Here is a 19,210-nt window from a genome sequence, read left to right on the forward strand (position 1 = left end):
GGATAGAGAGAGTAGAGGTAGAAAAAGGCATAAGAGTAGCTCAGCATGGGCTCATACAGAAGCAAATCCAAGCTTTGTTGAAGTATTCTTTTATAGAGGTTTTGAAGGAGTGCAAGTTAGTAGCAGTTTTGATAGTTAAAGGAAGGGAGTTCCATAGTTTTGCCACAGAACAGGAATAAAGGCTTAGGCCTGGGGTTTAGTTAGGTTTATAAGTTATGAAGAGATGCTTGTCTTCAGATCTGAGATATTTATTAGGGATATAAAAGTTGATTAATGGGCTAAGAGCAGGAATGGGTTATGTATGATTTGGTATATCGTAGTAACCATATACTGTAGTACATTGTATGTATTGGAGGTAGAGGGGGAAATCAAGCCATCTTAAGGAATGTAGGGCTTTACAGTGATGAGTTAGGGGTTGCATTTATGACAATGTTGGCAATTTTGTTATAGCAGCTTTCTATTTGTTTTTCTTACAGAGGTCTGTAAGTTAATTAGAATTGGGGCCCCATATAACAAGTGACGGCAAGAGGTAGGTTTTGGCCATGGCAATTTTGGTAGCTGCTGTGAAGAATCAAACATTTATAATGTAATATATCATTTTTAATAAAACACAGGCAATTTATTGTTCAAGGGTAGCAGGCATGGAATGCGTAGATGAAACACTGAAATGCAAAGTTGTTTGCTGAAGCTACCTCTTTATTAGTTACAGATTGCTTTAATGTGAAATTATTCAGATGACTTTTACTTCTGCAGAGATTGTGCATATTGACTGATACCAGTGGATTGTAATGACAGAAGTTTGGGAGGCATTTTATGGTTGAAATGTTCTAAAATAGGTAGTTTTGTCAATATTTATTCATACATTTGTTTCATTGCTTCCTGGAAACATTTAATACACCCTCTATCAAGTGGTGCTGTATTATACAAGGAGTATAATTTAATAAAATCAGGAAAGTGAATCAAAGAGCACATGCATGTACGCATGGTCCTATAAATGTGTGCAAGGGGCCTATGATTTGAAAACAGCCCAGAGGTAAACTTAATCCACCACTGAGTAGATGCATTTTCTTTTAAAGTGGGTTTTAATGGTATTTAATGATTGTACATTTTAAGGGCACAGAAATGTATTGTTCATGCTGTCTGTTTTTATTGTGAGACTGCATTGCTTTGTTTAGCAAATGGTTATCAGTGTTTGTGCTATAAAATTTGGAATAAAACTTTTAAATTAAGTCCAAATATTTGTAAGCATTGTAGAAGTAAAAAGAAAATATCATGTACTTTATTAGGTTTAAACAGTGTTTATTGTAACTGGGGAGAAATAGCCAAGTAATGGGACACTGGAATAGCTGTAAGGAGGAGGGGCTTACTGCTCTGGAGGGTCTGCTGATGGGGAGGGGGGGTGATCCATTGTCCTGCCAAGGGCTCCATTTGACCATGACCTGGCTCTGCTAGTGAGTGATGTCTACATATATTCTAGGCATATCTACCAAGAAAGTTGCAGGCCATATGTACCTTTGAGTGAAGATTTGCACTTATTATGGAAACATGTTTATGTTGTGCAGTATCTTCAGGATGATGTCGTGTGTTACTGAATAAACGTCTTTTTGAATATATGATAGCATTTCTTAAAAGAAATGAAAAGACAGGTATTCCCCTAAATTAAAAGCTAACACATATGTTGAAGACCATAACACCAGCACACACAATGACTGATTTGGTGTAAGAACTGAGATAAGAATGGCACATCTTTACATCTGAAGGTGGATGGTTAACTATCTTCTGGGATGATGTTTCCTATTGATGGCAGTGTCACTTTTCCATTTTCACTGTAGCAAGGTGATACAGTATCTTTATTGATTATTATTAGTATGACAGAAGCAGTTCCACCAACTGCCAGCATTCCGGTCACTGTCAGGCAAAGCTGTGGTAATGTAAGTTGGTGTTCTGCTTAAAAGAGAAACATAAGGCTATAGAAAATTTATTATTTCACCTACATAGCAGCAGACACATTCTCATGAGAGAGTGTCTTTTATAGTAGAAAGTCTTGAAAAGTTTCTTAGTAACAGAGTTATTTAAAAACATTTAGACTGTAGAGATCCTTGTTAATCTGCCTTGACTGTCTAATTGCTACCTCTGTGAGAATAGTTACTTAACAGCTGTCTTTTTGAAAGTAGTTACATCAGGGTAGGCATTTTTTCTCTTTTTCTCTGTCTAGCTGTGCCTCACCTGTGTGTGGGAGGCATAAGAATAGACAGAGTCAATAAGTACCTGTTACTTCTGAAGACAGGTGCATTTTACATACGTCATGCTGGGACATGTCTGTACATTCCAACAGTTGCCATAAATAGCATGCATTGCTGAGCATAGCTTATTAAACAGCATTACTAGTGCTTAATTTAAATATGGAGTTTTAGATAGACAGACCCTGTTATTAAGTAAGCTACTTCTCTATATTTGTTTCTGTTCAATCAGTCATGTATTAGTGTTTGTTTATTTACTTATTTATTCAATCACAGCCATCCATGAGAACAAGGCAGCTCAAGCAGAGATAGTTGAGCCTTTACGTATTCTAGTGTATGGCACTAACCTAAGTGCATCACTCACACTGTGACTCCACAACTTAAATGTGGCATGTTGCCATTGGAGAACTTTGAAATTATTCTTTAATAAAAGAACACTCATATCAGTGAGAGATGTACTTATATCACCAAACTGTAAGCAGTGCACTTTCCAACCAAGACCGGACTAGCTGGTCAAGACAAGAAGGTCAACACCTGCAACTCACTACATAGAACACACAGCCCTCCAAAACACCAACCATTACAACCCACACATAGAAACACAAACTATACACCCACCTTCGTGGAGGGTCACAATAAAAGTTTAATCAAACAACAGAGACCCCCGAGACAGAAATGCACTCAACCAGCACACCAACCCCAGAACACATAGCTCGCCACCACAGTGTACCCCTCAAATGAAGCCCTTAAGGCAAAACACTTTGCCCAATGTACTAGTCATAGGAGACTCAATTGTGAGGCACATTGATGCCCCACTCGCTAGGGTGAACAAGGAGAAGGTGACAGTCAGTTGCCTATCAGGTGCCAGGATCCACCACATAACACATGCACTCAGGTCACTCCACAACAAGTACAGATATGACTCAGTCATTGTCCATGTGGGTGTGAATGACCTCAGATGTACCTCCCTGGACTACATGAAAACAGATGTGATGGAACTCTTGAATTATGTGGCCCAGGAACGTATGACCCTAGCCCTGAGCAGTATTCTACCGTCACCCAGAATGATACCACAGTATGAGCAGAAAATGATTGACTTCAACAATTGGCTAAGTTTCTGGTGTCATTCTATGGGGATCCAGTATCTGTCTGCCTGGGACAACATGATCGACAGACCTCGATGCTTTGCCAGAGACAGCCAGCATCTGTCACCCATGGGATTCTAGTTACTGGGTAAGGCTCTTGCCACCCCTATAGTGCCTTTTTAGGTAGTGTTCCAAAGATCAAAATTCCACCATAACAGCTACAAACAAAATGCAATCTGAGGGTCATGCTACTCAATGCTAGAAGTCTAAATCTCAAGATGTAGTCATTCGAAGCTCCCCTCAAAATGAAGAATGTCAACATCTGTGCTGTAAAAGAGACCTGGTTTAAAGAGGCAGAAACCACCCCTGCACTCCCAGGCTAAAACTCATTCCATACCTTTTGGCCCCAGAATACATCCAGAAGCTCCAAAGGCAGTGTTGTCTCCATATTCTTAAAATATACGCACACCTCTAGACTGGTAGCCCAGCATAATGCATCCAAGATACTTCAGGTGCAACTAACACTGGGTAAGATGGTGATACAAGTCATAGCCTGCTATAGAACCCCAAACATGTCCCTAGACTCTCACTCCAACATCCTAAGCATCCTGGAATCTATCAAGGTCCAACCCAGTACTCTCATACTGGGTGGCTTCAACTACCCTCCCAACAACTGGGAAAGCTATTCAAGTACCAATGTACAGGCCCAACGCTGTCTGGAATTTATCAGTTCCAATGCCCTGGACCAATTCATTCTGACCACAGCTAGAGGAAGCAACATGGTCGAACTGGTTTTCACCAACATGGGAGACCATTGTTCTACACCTATAGTCAATTCCTCCCTGGTTAAATCTGACTACAAACTGATCACCATGGAACTCTCCATCTCACCTGCAACCCCTGCTAAGGTGACCACCCTGAAAAACTTCTCTAATGCCGACTATGGGCTCCTAAAAACAGAAGTGGCTAACTTCTCGGCACCCATGCCAATGGAAAATAGCTGCATGACTGCCAAATCATACACCAACACACTGTACAACCATGTACACAAATGCATGGGCCTTCCCATACCAAATAGAACTAAGACGCTCTCCTCCAAAAAAGGAAGCCAATCTGGTGGTCCCCAGCTATCAATAAACACTACAACAGAAGGAAGAAACTGTCAGAAAAAAAATGAAGTCACAAGACTGAAAAATCTCCCTTATCATTCTCAACAAAAAGCTGAGATCCCTTATCAAATCCTCTAAAGCCAGCTATGAAGGCAGAATCATGGCTGACACCAAAAACAGCCACAAAGCCTTATATAGCTATATCAAAAACCTCAAAGGCAATACCCAGATTTTCTCTGAGTTATTGCACAATGACACCTTCTATACTGAGCCAACAGATATAGCCAACATACTGGCCAACAGATTCAGTGCCAATTTTACCCCTCTCTGCCACCCCCTAGGGCCCTATCACAATACCAGAAGAAAGCCTGGTGCCCACCATTTCTGCAGTACAGGTAAAAGCTGCATTGTCCAAAGCCAAGAATACAGTGTCCATGGGACCTGATAATATCCCTGGCTGTGTCCTACATGAGCTACAAAACTAACTGGCACCACATCTATGAGCCCTGTTCAATCACAGTCTTACATCAGGCTATGTCCCTAACAAATGGTGCACTGCTACAGTCATCCTGCTCTGTAAAGAGGGAGCTACTACAGACCCTGGGAACTATCGTCCCATTAGTCTGACGAGTCTGGTATGCAAAGCTATGGAGCGCATCATCATGGACCTGCTTAACAAAGATATAGGCAATCTCCAAACTCTTGACCCTACACAATTTGGCTTTGTCAAGGTGAGATCCTGCCTGCTAAACCTGGTTGACTTCTTCGAGGCAGTCACCAAGGCTGTGGAAGAGGGTAAGGCAGTCCATACAGCCTACCTCGACCTGGCCAAGGCCTTTGATACCATTCCCCACTCAGGTATCATTGATAAACTCAACAAATTAGGCATGAATCCTTACATCACTAGGTGGATTGCAAACTGGTTCACAGACAGGACTCACAGAGTGAAAGTTGCAGATTCCAAGTCAGACTGTTGAACAGTCATGAGTGGAGTCCCACAGGGCTCAGTCCTGGGCCTTCTCCTGTTTGGCATCTACTTCTCAGAAGTCCAGGCCAACACAGAAGGAATCTGGCTGACCAAGTTTACTGATGACTGCAAGCTAGGAGTCATTATCAACTACCCAAGTGATGCATACATCCTACAAAAGGGTCTCTCTGAGACCAATGACTCATGTTGGAACCATGGCCTGAAGCTTAATGCCAAAAAATGCATTATCATCCCCTTTGGAGAAAACTCAGTTCCCATGAATTATCACATTGATGGGAGCCTACTGAGTATGGAAAGGGCCATAAGAGATCTGGGCACCCAGGTTGACAGCCACCTCACCTTCGACCATCACATTGACACTGTGGTCAGAAAGTCCTTCTATGTGGCGCATCTTATAACCAAGGGTTTCACATTCAGGAAGAAAGAGGTCATCATCCCTCTCTACTCCATCTGTCATTGGACCAGTCATCGAATACAACACCCCCTTTGGAATGTAACTGACCAGACACCTACAACAGCTGGAGAGGCCACAAAAGTACCTCACAAAAAGGATCCTAGGCCTTAAACACATGTCCTACATGGACAGACTCAAGAAGCTTTAGCTGTTCTCAGTTCTTATCACCTACTTAGGGGTGATCTCTGCTTGACTTACAAAGCCAAGTCTGACCCAGCCCTACTTAAAATGGTACACCGAAATAAATCACAATTCCCCTGTGCCCATGCTCCAGAGATCACAACCTCATTACCACAATTAACAGAACATGCTGGAGGGACATGTTCATCTCCCAAAGACAGCCCATACTCTGTAATAAGCCTCCCATTCATGTCAGGCACCTCACTGGCCCTCTTCAAGAGAAGTCTTGACGAGTGGATGGGTAACAGAAAGTTCACTCCACTGATCATTCCAGTTCCCTACTGGATTAGATAGGGGCCCACTGATCATTCCAGTTCCCTACTGGATTTGATAGGGGCACTATGAACAAACATTGGGCGGCACCGTGCCTGGGCATTTTTTTTGGGCTAGGATTGCGAAAGCTCCAGGGCCATTATCCTAGTACACACCTATGAACCTATGAACCTAAGAGATGACTTGTCAGTAGTAGGTAGGGAGGAATGTCATTGTGCAGGACACCAGATCTGGAAACATACCTCTCACCCTCTTAGCACAAAAAATCTGGACAAAGCCAAAAATACCAAGGGGATGGAAGACCAAAAATAGGGACACATTTTAATGATTGCTCTTATAAACTTAGAAAGTTGCTAGAATAAATGGTTTTGTGTTACTGTACATTTTCTAAAGGATATGAAGACTGAAATTCAAATGTCTGTCATTATTTAGTGAATTGAATCCTCACTGATTTGACCGAAAAACATCAATTTTATGAAGAACAGAACAAAAATATAAGGCAAAATCTTAACAGTCTGTGAAAATCTGGAAGATAAGAAATATGTCTGTAAATAAGATAGTGACATGCAGGGTTGCATGACTTGGAAAAATAAAAATCGGCATGCACTATGCCATGTTACTGTGATGTAGAATATTTTTATCTTAACTTTCCAAGGTGTCCATACTAGCAGCCAATTAAAGATAACTAAAAAGAGATGAATGCTTAAGTAAAACTTCAGGGGAATTTCTGCATCAGAAGTCTCCAATTGTAGAAGAATAACAATTGTTATTGGATGATGTAAATATATAGTGTATAGTAATTATCTTAATCTTGCATGCATTGGGCACTTTTACATGGTCTTTGCACATTTCTATTTCTTTGTGTTCAGTGGGAAAAGTAATAAAAAATATCCCTCTCATTACAAATGTCACCGTTAAACTACCAAAATAATAACTGAGGGTGATGACTATGAAAGCTAATAAAGTTATACCTTCCTGTTAACTGAATTCCAGACTAAAAAAAAATGAAATCTGATGATTCAGAATTACTTCATCATTGACAAAGTAAGTTCTAATCAGATAAGACAGATCTGATGGTTAAGGTACATCTTTATCAAAAGAAAAGCTTAAATATTCTGGTTTGATAGCCTCAAAAATATGACTGTATACATAGGAGATAGCTTGTCAAACATGTGCAAAATTCAACATTATACAACAACCCCCCATTAATATTCCAAAACGTGCATGCTGATTGGTCAGCGTGCACATTGTAAATCAGAGTTAGACTAATGGAAAAAGGATTTTACAGCAATGAAGAATGCAAGATCTCCATTGCTTTTAATACACTGTCTCGCTATGTTAAACGAGTTTAACATAGCAAGACAGTTTTAAAAAAAGTAACGGAGATCTTCCTATCTCTGTTGCTTTTTTTAAAGCTGTCTCACTATGTTAAACTCCTTTAACATAGCGATACACTTTGTAAAAAGCAACGGAGATCTTGCTTTCTCTGTTGCTTTTTTAAAGCTGTCTCACTATGTTAAATGGGTTTAACATAGCGAGACAGCTTTATAAAAAGCAATGGAGATTCTCCGTTGCTTTTTTAAAGCTGACTCGCTATGTTAAACTCCTTTAACATAGCGAGACAGTTTGTAAAAAGTAACGGCGATGTTGCTTTCTTCGTTGCTTCCGCCCACAGCTCTGATGTACTGTGTAAGCATACGCATGCGCAGTTCATCAGAACTGCTGGAGAATACCAGACAGCTGCAGAAGGGCAGCAAGGAGGCATTATACAATGCCATTATTTAAGAAAAGTAATTATTTTTTCTTAAATAATGTCATTGTATAATAGGAATAACCCACTTCTGGGTGTGGGTAATGCTGGATTTAGCCACGGTTGTCTTTGTTTGGCCACTCAGGCTTCGCCCTCATGACCAAACCACACCAACCATGGGTAAATCCAGCATTACCCACACCCAGACGTGGGTTATTTCTATAATAGAAAATAAAAATGAAACTCAATAAGTGGCTAAGGCAATCAGCTTAGCAGTGCACATCTCATGTCTGGCTTTGTTTTGCAGGCATTTCATAAGTAAGGTGCATTTTTCATCAGTACACCAACACAACCATATCCCTGATGAATATACAATCTCTATATACTTATACTTCAAATCTGATCTCCAAAACATAGGGCAACATTTCATGTTGTAAGGTGCTACCACTGAAAAGGGGAGTTAGGTAGACCCACATCTCAAGGATGCTTAGTATTATTTAATATCCACACAAAGGACATATTGTGTTGTTTAAATTAGTTTGGGTTCACTTACTTTTGAACATGTTCAGCTTATGTTTGTTTCCAGGACAAGCTTTAACTGCTAAGATGAATGTGTTGACTTCCTCAATTGATTGAGTATATGGTTTTCTCTCTGCCTGAATAATAAACTCCAACTACTGTTAAATAGGTTGCTTTATGTCTTACCATACTGCAGACCAACAGAGAAGTTGATGTTCCCTTTAAATAAGATATTGCCTTTTATGCTCTTTTTTGTATTCTGTTCACACAAGATGATTAAATGAGCAAACATACAACACGGTTCCCATATGAAGGGATCCCTGAAATAAGTATATTTTGCTATATCAGGAAATGCAGGTCTGGTGGCTTATTTTTGGTTACCTCCTCACTAGAAATATTAGTATCTTCAGCAAAAGCTATATGTTAAACATTATAACCAGTTTACTTTATGATGAGAATGACACTACAATGGGTGGTAGTGAGAGACATCAGCAGAAGTGCACAGCCTGGTCTTGCACTAAAGACAAGAATGTGCAGCTAGATAACAATCCATAGAAATAAGCTGAACTAAGAGGCAATTGTCCAAAAGGTATAGAAAAGGGGGAATTGCTGGTATAATGACATGCAAATGAAGAACACGGTCAGTGGAGTGTATAATGAACATGGTGAAATAAAATTACATTTTTAGTGATCAGAATGGATGGATGTTTGGAAGGATGGATGGATGGATGGGAGTAGCTGTTTCCATACATTTCTGCAATATTTTCTGAAATTGTTGACCTTTAGAATAAAGATTGTGTCAGGCAAGTCATTTAATGTATATTTCAGGCTTAAGGTTAGGGTTAGGATTGCTCCTAGGTTTAAGCTCAGTATCAGCAATATGTTTAGGCTTAAGTTCATGGCAAAGAAGTGTAGTGGAAGTTAAATCTTACAAGTAAGCTTGTTCAGTTATATTCCTAGCTCTACTTTGTGTATTCTCCCTTTGTGCTTTTTCTCAAATTGATTTCCTTTTTTTGCCTCCCTCCCCACAACTGACCATCAGTTGCCACAAGCTCATTTCCTTGTTGACCAGATCTAGCAGACCTGCATTAACCCCTCCCCCACTAGGTTCATCCCAGCCCACATCCAGGGCTGGTAAGGAGGTTGAGGACACTAATGCAGCATCATTCTAAATTTAAGGAGTATGTCCTACTCCCTCCTTACTCAAGGGAGTCTTGCATGCTCTGTAATTGCTGTCCATGTGAAGTGCACACGTGCTTACATGCAAACACAACCCCCCCCCAACCATGATGTATACCATTTGCAGTGTGCAGCTCACCTGGCTCTTAATGCTGCTATTGCATTGAGCTGGGCAGCACCCCCCACCCCCAAGGATGGGAAAACTGTCATCTGCCACTAATCCTGACCCTCTGTTGCTAATGCTGTTGCTGAACACAGATCATTTGGGCTGCAGTAAGGACTTATCTCCTTGTGCCACACCGCCAGACCTTTCAGATGGAATGGATCTTTGTGCATTTCATATTTGTGGACTTATGGACATTTATTTTCTTGATAAGGCTTTCAGTTGTCTAACCCAGATCCAAGCACTAGATAATGTTACGACACGGTATATCTTTATTTTACATGGAGAACAGGGCATTCCACAATGCTGTGAATCTTCAACAAACTCCTGGCAGCAAAAGCTCAGTGTTTTATATAGTCAAAAGCAATACAGACAGAGGAGTATCTTATGCCTATTAACAATTAACAGACGAGGTGTTGGAATAGTTGTGGATAGAGAGAGAGACATCATACAGGCATTGGTAAACAATATATGACCTGCTGATATAAACATGAGAAATATGTTCACTTCCTACACCCACAAATACTAAGTTATGTGCAGCATGTACCATGCTAACTAATTGGAATTTTCAGAAACAAATTGGGGATACTTTGGGCATTTCACAGCTGCCTGTCTGTACAATACTCACAATATTCCTTGGTAAGTAGCTTCCACATTTGGATGAGAGCACCAACAACTCTAATATGCAAGGGGAGACAGCCACCATCATGTGTAGCTTCTGTGATATTGCTCATCTTTCCAAATTGTTAGGAGCCCTAGACTGCACCCATATGGCAATAAAATCCAATCCTGTCTTCTATGGACATGTTAAGATTGCGTCATCTGTCAAGCAGCTGTTATGCACAGGTGTTAAAAATTAGTTTTTCCTCACAACACTTTTACAATGCCCATGGTTCCTTTATGTGACATTCAGATTAATTATATTACCTTTTGTTGCATAGAGAAATTCCACAGGGCCATCATGTAATGTGGGTGTATCTGCATTGCCATAGCCATATTTATAAAGATACACAATACAACGCCACCTAAGACTCACCCCCACTCCCTAATGTATAACACTATAATACAGGTTAGCCTCTGCAGTCCTGACTAATGGTACTCATGGATAGCCTACAAGGCATGTCCATGGAGCACTACTTTACTCTCTTCAAGTTAGAAATGTGGTTGGCATGTACACTTTTAGCATGTAACTAATCAGACCATATCATATAACAAGAAAAGCTCAACTTGGTCCTGATAAAAAAGATTATTGGCCTAAGAAAACTCTTACCTACCAAGAAAGACTAGAAATCATGTTCTTATACATCTCTCATATAGACTCTTGCACTGAGATTTGTCCTTGGCATTACGTCCCATGAAAGAACTCGCACTACAGGATGATCCTGGTTACGGGTGGGAATAGAGATATAAGGGGTCCAAATGGAGAGATGATAAGTCAGCAGGTAAAGGAGAGTAGTATTGCTGGAATTGAATTAATCCTCAAGTCTTGGTGAGTACCTTTATGAGGTAGACCCTGTTTTTCACAAAATCTTGCCAAGACGACACTGATATATAAAATGCATTTAATATAGCATGTATCATGGGCAGAAGTAGGTTAAAAAATAAAAAAAAAAAGATAGCTGAGTGCACAAGTCCCAGGATAAAAAAAACTGTCCAATCCTGATAGCTACACTGGTTCCAGGACAGTGTAAATTCCTCAAGACAAGGAAACATTCCTATAATGGGGCTAGGCCAGGCCCTGGTGGTGGATGTCTCCCCTGCTTCAGAAGGAAGTAGCAGTCCACAAAAATCACAAAAAACTGATAGGCCAAAAAAGCGCTATGAAGACAATAGAGTGGACTATTGAGAATAAGAAAGAAATTATGTATTGTTACTATTATACAAGAAGCCCAGAATTTTCAGACAGAAGATATAAAAAAAGATTAAGAGAGAAATGAGAGGAAAGCAAAATACTTCCACAAGAAAAATTGTAAAACATGGTGTTCATTACTACAAAAGATTTATGAAAAACATTATATAGACTAAGAAACCTTGAACTGTTTGAAAAAAGAAGCTACTGAGGAAGTGCAAAAATATAAAGAACAAAATCTAGACACTTTTGAAAGGTATAAAAAAGAAATATGGACATAGAAAAGACAGAGTGAGCTGATATTGTGCAGTATTTATGGGAAGGAGAAAGCTAAATTAATCAACACGCAAAAAAGCAGCCCCATAGATATTTGAAGAGAAATACAGGCAAAGGCATCCAGCAATGAAAAAATTCACAATAAAAACTAAGATCACAAAGATGGAACATAGAGCAGAAGATTCGTACAGTAAAACAGACGATGAAGTTATGGAATACATGCGATTTGAAGGATTTAGTGCAGAAAGGCAAACACGGGTTACATCACAGCATGATGAAACAATAAGTCCCCAAAGTAAGACAAAACAGGATAAACAGGAGGAGCAGGAGACATCTGAAGAAAAAATGTAGACTTGGGAAAGAAAAAGAGATTTCATATGGTGCAACATTTATGCAAAAGAGAAAGCAAAACTAATCAATACAAAAAGAGCAGTACCAAAGATATTTGAAGAGAAATACAAGCAAAGGCATCTGGACATGGAAAATTTTACAATACAAACAAAAACAATATAAGAAAACCAAGAAGAAAAGAAGAAAATAGGATTAGTAAAGGAGAAGTAAAAGAAATAGAAATGGGGGTTATTGATTACCTGTGAGGTGAAGGATTTAGTGTTGTTGTTGTGTCTTTTGGCTTTTCCCGGTTAGGGGTCGCCACAGCGGAACTCCGGTTCGCTAATGATTGGCAGTGGATTTTTACGTGCTGAGTTGCCAGCCCTGATGCGCAACCCTCAACGAAGGTACGCCCATTTATGCATGTCTCCACACAGAAGACGCTCTAGCTGAGAATTGAATGGGACAATGTCTTACTGTGAGGCAACAATGCTACCGCAGCACCACCACCGAAGTGAAGGATTTAGCATAGAAAATCTAATTCAGTGGAGCAGGAAATATCTGTTCACTTGGCATATGAAGATACTTTGGAATCTTTCACAGGAAGCGAGTTCAAATGTTCAGTTGAAGTTCCACAGCAAGAGAAGGAACAGGAAACTGTGGCAACTCTGATGCAGTCAATGTTGTGGAGTGATAGGCCAGTCAGTTCCCATATAAAAGAGCAACAGACAACACAGGATGAAACTGAAGAGAATGTGGCACAGGAAGATGCTCTGGAACATTCTATAGAATGCCCACAGGAAATGGAGAACAAAGAATGTGCCCTCAGTTTAGAAGAAAATGATCTAAGAGAAGAGTTGCTTGATTTAGTAGACAGACATATTAAGATCAATGAAAGAAATAGACTACAGAAAGTCAATAAAAATCCAAAAAGTTAGAAGTTTGATAAAACAGATGAATACAGTAATTAAGACTGTCCATAGAGATTCATGTGCTATAACAGTAATAAATAGGACATATTACTGTGTAGCTAAATAAATGACAGATAAAGTCTTACCACAAAAACATTGGGTAGTAAGGAAAAGGAAGGTGGGGATCAAACGCCATCATGGAAGTATCGAATAGAGAAAATTATGAAGAAATTACGACAATAAGTGTCACTGTTAGAAGAGTATAAAAGAGGGAATAGAACAACAAAAATACTCAGAAAGATAGATGTGATAAAAGCAATGTGAAGTATCAGAACAGATCAGGATCTATCGTGCACTATCGCAGATAATAAACTAAAAATTTAAGCACAGGCAAAAAAGCTTAGAAGATATGCAAATAAATACAAAGGAAAAGTACAAAATAAGCAATTTATTGATGACCCAAAAAGTTTTATGGAAAATTGGAAACAAGATAAAAGGAATTGAAACACTATCAAAAAAATAAGCAATAGATCCATTTTGGAGAAATATCTATGAAGATCCTGTGGAACATAACAAATATGCTAAATGGAATGGGGAAGTAAAAGAAAGAATAAGAAGTCAAATGTAGAGGATATGAAATGGGATGAAGTAATAACCAGAGTAATTGAAACAAATTTAAGAAAAGTTCCTAATTGGAAAACTCCAGTCCCAGCTGTGATACCTAACTTCTGGCGAAAAGTATTAACATATTTTCATTAAGACTTAGTTATGAGTAAGAACTATTTATATGCACGCTTCGAACAGACACCAACCTGGTTAACAACAGGAAAATCAATATTCCTACTTAAGAGTGAACCCGCAAGCTATTCTAAACACTATAGACCAATAACTTGCCTTATGACGATGTATAAATTATTTACTGGAATAGATGCCAAAAGAGTTTATAGTCATTTAGAAGATAACTCAGTCATTACAATTGAATAAAAGGGTAATGAAAGAAAGTCATATGGAACAAGGGATCATTTGCTGTTAAATAACGTCGTAATGGAGAACTGTAAAAAGGGGAACAATATAAATATGGCATGGATACACTTCAAAAAAGCATTTGACAGTATCCCACATTCATGAATAAAGAGTATTTAAAAGATGCACCCTACACTGATCGATTATATTACAGTGACCATGAAACAGTGGCAAACCACTTTTCAGTTAAGCCATGATAAAGGACAAATTATTATTCCAGGGAAACAATTCAAAGGGGATACTCCAGAGTGATTCTCTATCACCGATCCTCTTTTTTCTTTCTCTTAAACCATTAAGCTGTCTACTTAACATATTAGGTCATGGCTACAGTTTGAGCCCAACTATTTATTTATTTTATGTCTTCTTTGAGCAATATTTAGTCATAACAAGAGATGATAGTAACATATATTGTAAATAACCTCAGTTACTACCTTTCTTCTTTGAGTTTATTCAGGACAGTTGCCCTATACTTCATGGTGTTATTATAAAAGACTAGTTCATCTTATATCTAATACTCAACTTCTAATTTGTCTTGTTCACCACGGACACTTCACCTGGATATATGCAACAAAACTAAATTGTACTATAATATTTTATTGTTTGCTTTGGCTTATGATAAAATTAGTAACTAACTGTTTCTGCCTGCTAATAAGAAATTTAAGTAAAACTGACAACAGAAACTGATTGGGCAGTAGCCTACTGGCAATATAGTGATATTGTCCTTTCGAAATATATGCCTTTTGTATCTAGGAAAACTGACTAGAACTACTTATTGAATAAGAAAGATCAGGAACATTTTTATATTTAGAAACACATACTTATGAAAGGGCCAATATCTAGTTTCCTTGCTAAACACATTGAAAAATAATAACTGTCAATACTGTAAAGTAATATTCAAAAATACAAAAGTTTGGTAATGCTGAAAGTTCTGAGTTTATGGGAATAATTAATTCAGTTGTACTCTTATTGGGAAATATTAAACCCAAGTTGTTTTATGGTAATATACTTTTATAATCAATGATGTTTGTTTTTATTATTTTTATTTTAATTTGTATTTATTATGTGTTCTTATTTACTATTAAATATCATGGGCAAAACAATAGGTCTGTAAGTTAGGTATACATTTGTTCCTACTAGTGTAACACATACGAAGGAAAATGCTTGGATCTTTCTCTAATAAAGATCTGTAAATACAAGTTATAATTTTATCAAAATACTAGTCATACGATAGAACTAGTGACATATTCCAGTCATAAATCATGGAAAGGCTTGCTTTATATGTATATTTGATTGGAAGAAATATCTGACTAATAGAATAGCAATTCCTTATAAAGTATAAATAAAGATTTCTTATGACATTCAGTTTGTTTTAATAAATTCAAGTTTAGAGTAGTGAACTTCATAACTTAAGTGTATTTAAGAACTCATTGCTGAAATGTTATTTGTGCTATCTCATCTTATATAAAATGTGTTAAAAAGTCTCTGTTAATTCTTATTTAGAGCTTAATAGGGAATATATTTATTTTCTTAGAGGAAAGAAAGTTAGTCCAGTGGATCAATGCTTATCTATTGGACTATGAATGTTATTCATTCCATGATTGAAATGGAAATTTACTAGACTTAATATACTTTATACTACATTTTTTGAAATGTATTTTTTCTTGGCCTGTTTTATCACTCACTAAGCATTAGAAAGTATATGAAACTGGTTTGGAAAGCACATCTGCATATATTAATATCTGCCTAGGAAACTGGCTTGAAAAAACATCTGCATATATTAATATCTGCCTAGGAAACTGGCTTGAAAAAAACATATGCATATATTAATATCTGCCTAACATACGACTTGAGAGAGACAGATATTGGGTGATGAGCAAAAATACTTATATTCAATCTATAACTTCATCTAAAATCTCACATGGATTTATCACTTTTATCTTTAAACATTAATGGATTGAACAACCCAAGAAAGAGATCAAACTTAATAAGATATTTAAAAGTGAATAATGCTCAAGTGGTCTTTCTCCAAGAGACACATTTCAACACTAAAGATAGTAACATATGGAACCCGACGGATTATTTAATTTTAGCTAATTCCCCTTATAAATCTAAGCAAAGAGGAATTATGATACTTTGCAAAAATATTGTCAACTCACAAATCTTTCATAAATATGAAGATAAAGAAGGCCTTATATCCTTTGGTATATTAGCATTTAATAATACAATCTTAACCTTGGTAAATCTATATTGGTTTCCAGGCATGCATGTGGGAACAGCAAAAAAAATTTGGATTTAATTACCAATAATTATAAAGGAAATTTAATATTAGGGCAGATTAAATTGTATTTTTGTCAGCTCAAAAATCACTAATAAAAAGCCTTTGCATCTAACTTCTACTGCAAAGCACTTCAGGAAGTGGTCTGAATCACTTAATTTGACACCTTTCATATAAAACAAAGCAATTCATTAAGTTTCTATCATCAGGATTATAGATGTGATGCTCAGACTAGAATAGACAAAATACGTATTTCTCAAAATTTAAACTCAAAAAAAGTCATATTTATCCATACTTCCTTGCCCCATTTCAGATCATAATTCTTATTTTCTGAAGCCTCAAACTGACTATAAAAGATTAATAATTTCTACAAGAATCCCAGCCTACATCACAAAACTAAAAGAATTTAAACCTTGGTTAACTTCTGAACTCCAATTTTTTCTTGAAACTAATTAAGATTAATATCAAAATTATCTGGGACTCCTTAAAGTCTTAGATATATATATATATATATATATATATATATATATATATATATATATATATATATATATATATATATATATATAGTAGAACCAAAAGACAAAAAGCAAACCACAAAATATGAAAAGTCTGGCAGATCAGGTTCCAAAAAGCACAAACTCCAAAGCACGTTAATGTAAAATAAAGGTTTTTAATGTAGAAAAATATAAAAGATGTAAGCGCTTTTGTTTAAAACAGTGTAAACTTCTTCAGACAAAGCTGTATTACAAGGCAAACATTTAAATAATACACAGATGCATAACTGGGCACAGGGAAACAACTAGCACAAACCTGACTTAAAAATTAACCCTTTAGTCTCACAATTCATACTGTTGAATGTGTGTTAAAATACAATATTTAAAAACATTCCCCCGGATTCACGAATCCTCCATGTAAGACTAAATAAGTCTTACTCGGAGGATGCTGTTGAACAGTATGACATCACCGTGCCATGAATACTCATGAGGGCACGCTGACTCAACAGTAAGTCTAACAAGGACTGTGTAGGAAACAGAGGGCATGTCCGACTGCCGAGCAGTCTAAATGTCCACTCCCCTGCAAGGTTTTGAAAAGTAAAATGCAAACACACAAGAGCGAGTCTGCTCAAATGTCCTTACACCCAACACCACACTCCCTGTCATTGTAAACCCCCATCACAGTTATAAAAAGTAAAACATTAATTTAATTTTTTTTAAATTCCCGAAATAGCATCCTGTATTTTCGCTGGTGTGCGCAGGTGTGCCCATTGCTTAGCTGCAGTTAGCAATTCCGACATGGAAGAGCATAAGAAAGAAATGTTTATGTAAATTACACCAAATAGCAATAGCGTAATGGTAGAGTGTTCGCACAAAGAGGAGGCATTCACGGTTCGAGTCCCACCACTTCCCTTCTTATTTATGTTTTAAATCAGTATATGAAATAATACCTGAAATATAAGATTCAAATATTAGTAAAAAGCAGTGAAATGGCCTATGTATCAGTGAACAAAATATATATTTTTAAAGGATCCTAATATATAATTGCCCTCAGTTAAGTGGCGCTTTACCCAGTGCAATAGATTTGCCCATAGTTAAATAGCGCTTTACCCAGCGCAATAGAGTTGCCCATAGTTAAATAGCACTGCACCCTGCGCAATAGAGGTAGCCATAACTAAATAGCGGTTTAACCAGCGCAACCTGTTTGCGCGGACGTGCGCGTCGCGCCAACCAGGGCACCATAGGGCAACGTGGAGCAACATAGAGCAAAGTTGCTTAAACACAGCCACACCCCTAGCATGTCTGGACAGTATTAAAATAAAATGAATGACAAGGTTCGAACCCAGGACTCTATGCACCATAATCAAAGTACTGAACCACTAAGCCATGACAGCAGAAACAGCCACTGTTAACATATATATACTTAGAAATGGTAGATTAACCATTACTAAGCAGGTCTGCAGTCAGTCGAGAATTTTCAAATTGGCCAATCAGAAAAAAGTGCAGGAAATGTGGCATATTTAAGCCTCTTAGACGAGAATACTCACCATAACTGATTGTAGCTCACATCTGCAGTTAAAATGGCTGGTGCTGGAGAGGGTACACGCTTCCGAGCACAACGTTGGGGCATCGAGGAGTCGAAATACATGGTTTGGCTCCTTGTCCACCGTCATGAGTCAAGACTCCTGCAGGGCCAGTTCCAAGGGATGGAGTACAAGGCAGAGGCTTGGAACCAGTTAGCTCATGACCTCACCAGTGTCACAGGTGTTCCTTGGACTGGTGAGCATGTCCGTCATCACCATGCAGACCTGAAGAGATGGAAGCAGGACCGCCTGAACCAATGGATACAGGAGGCCCATGGGATGCAAGATGCCCCACAACTGAGTAGGTAGCCATGGAATGCAGTATGTAAGAATTGATAATTGATTCTGTATAATGGATAGGTATGTCTCAATATCCATTCATTTACTTCACAGCTGCAGGTGACCAAGCTGCGAATCAGCAAGCCTATGCAGATAGGTTGCTAAGGCTGCGCCACCAGGCAGGTTAGTGATTATTTTGCATGTATTGTTATATAAAATAGGGGAGAGAGCATGAAAGAAAGTGTTG

The sequence above is a fragment of the Protopterus annectens genome, chromosome 2.part0 (assembly GCF_019279795.1).
Source record: "Protopterus annectens isolate FY-2018-M chromosome 2.part0, PAN1.0, whole genome shotgun sequence".
Lineage (NCBI taxonomy): Eukaryota > Metazoa > Chordata > Ceratodontiformes > Protopteridae > Protopterus > Protopterus annectens.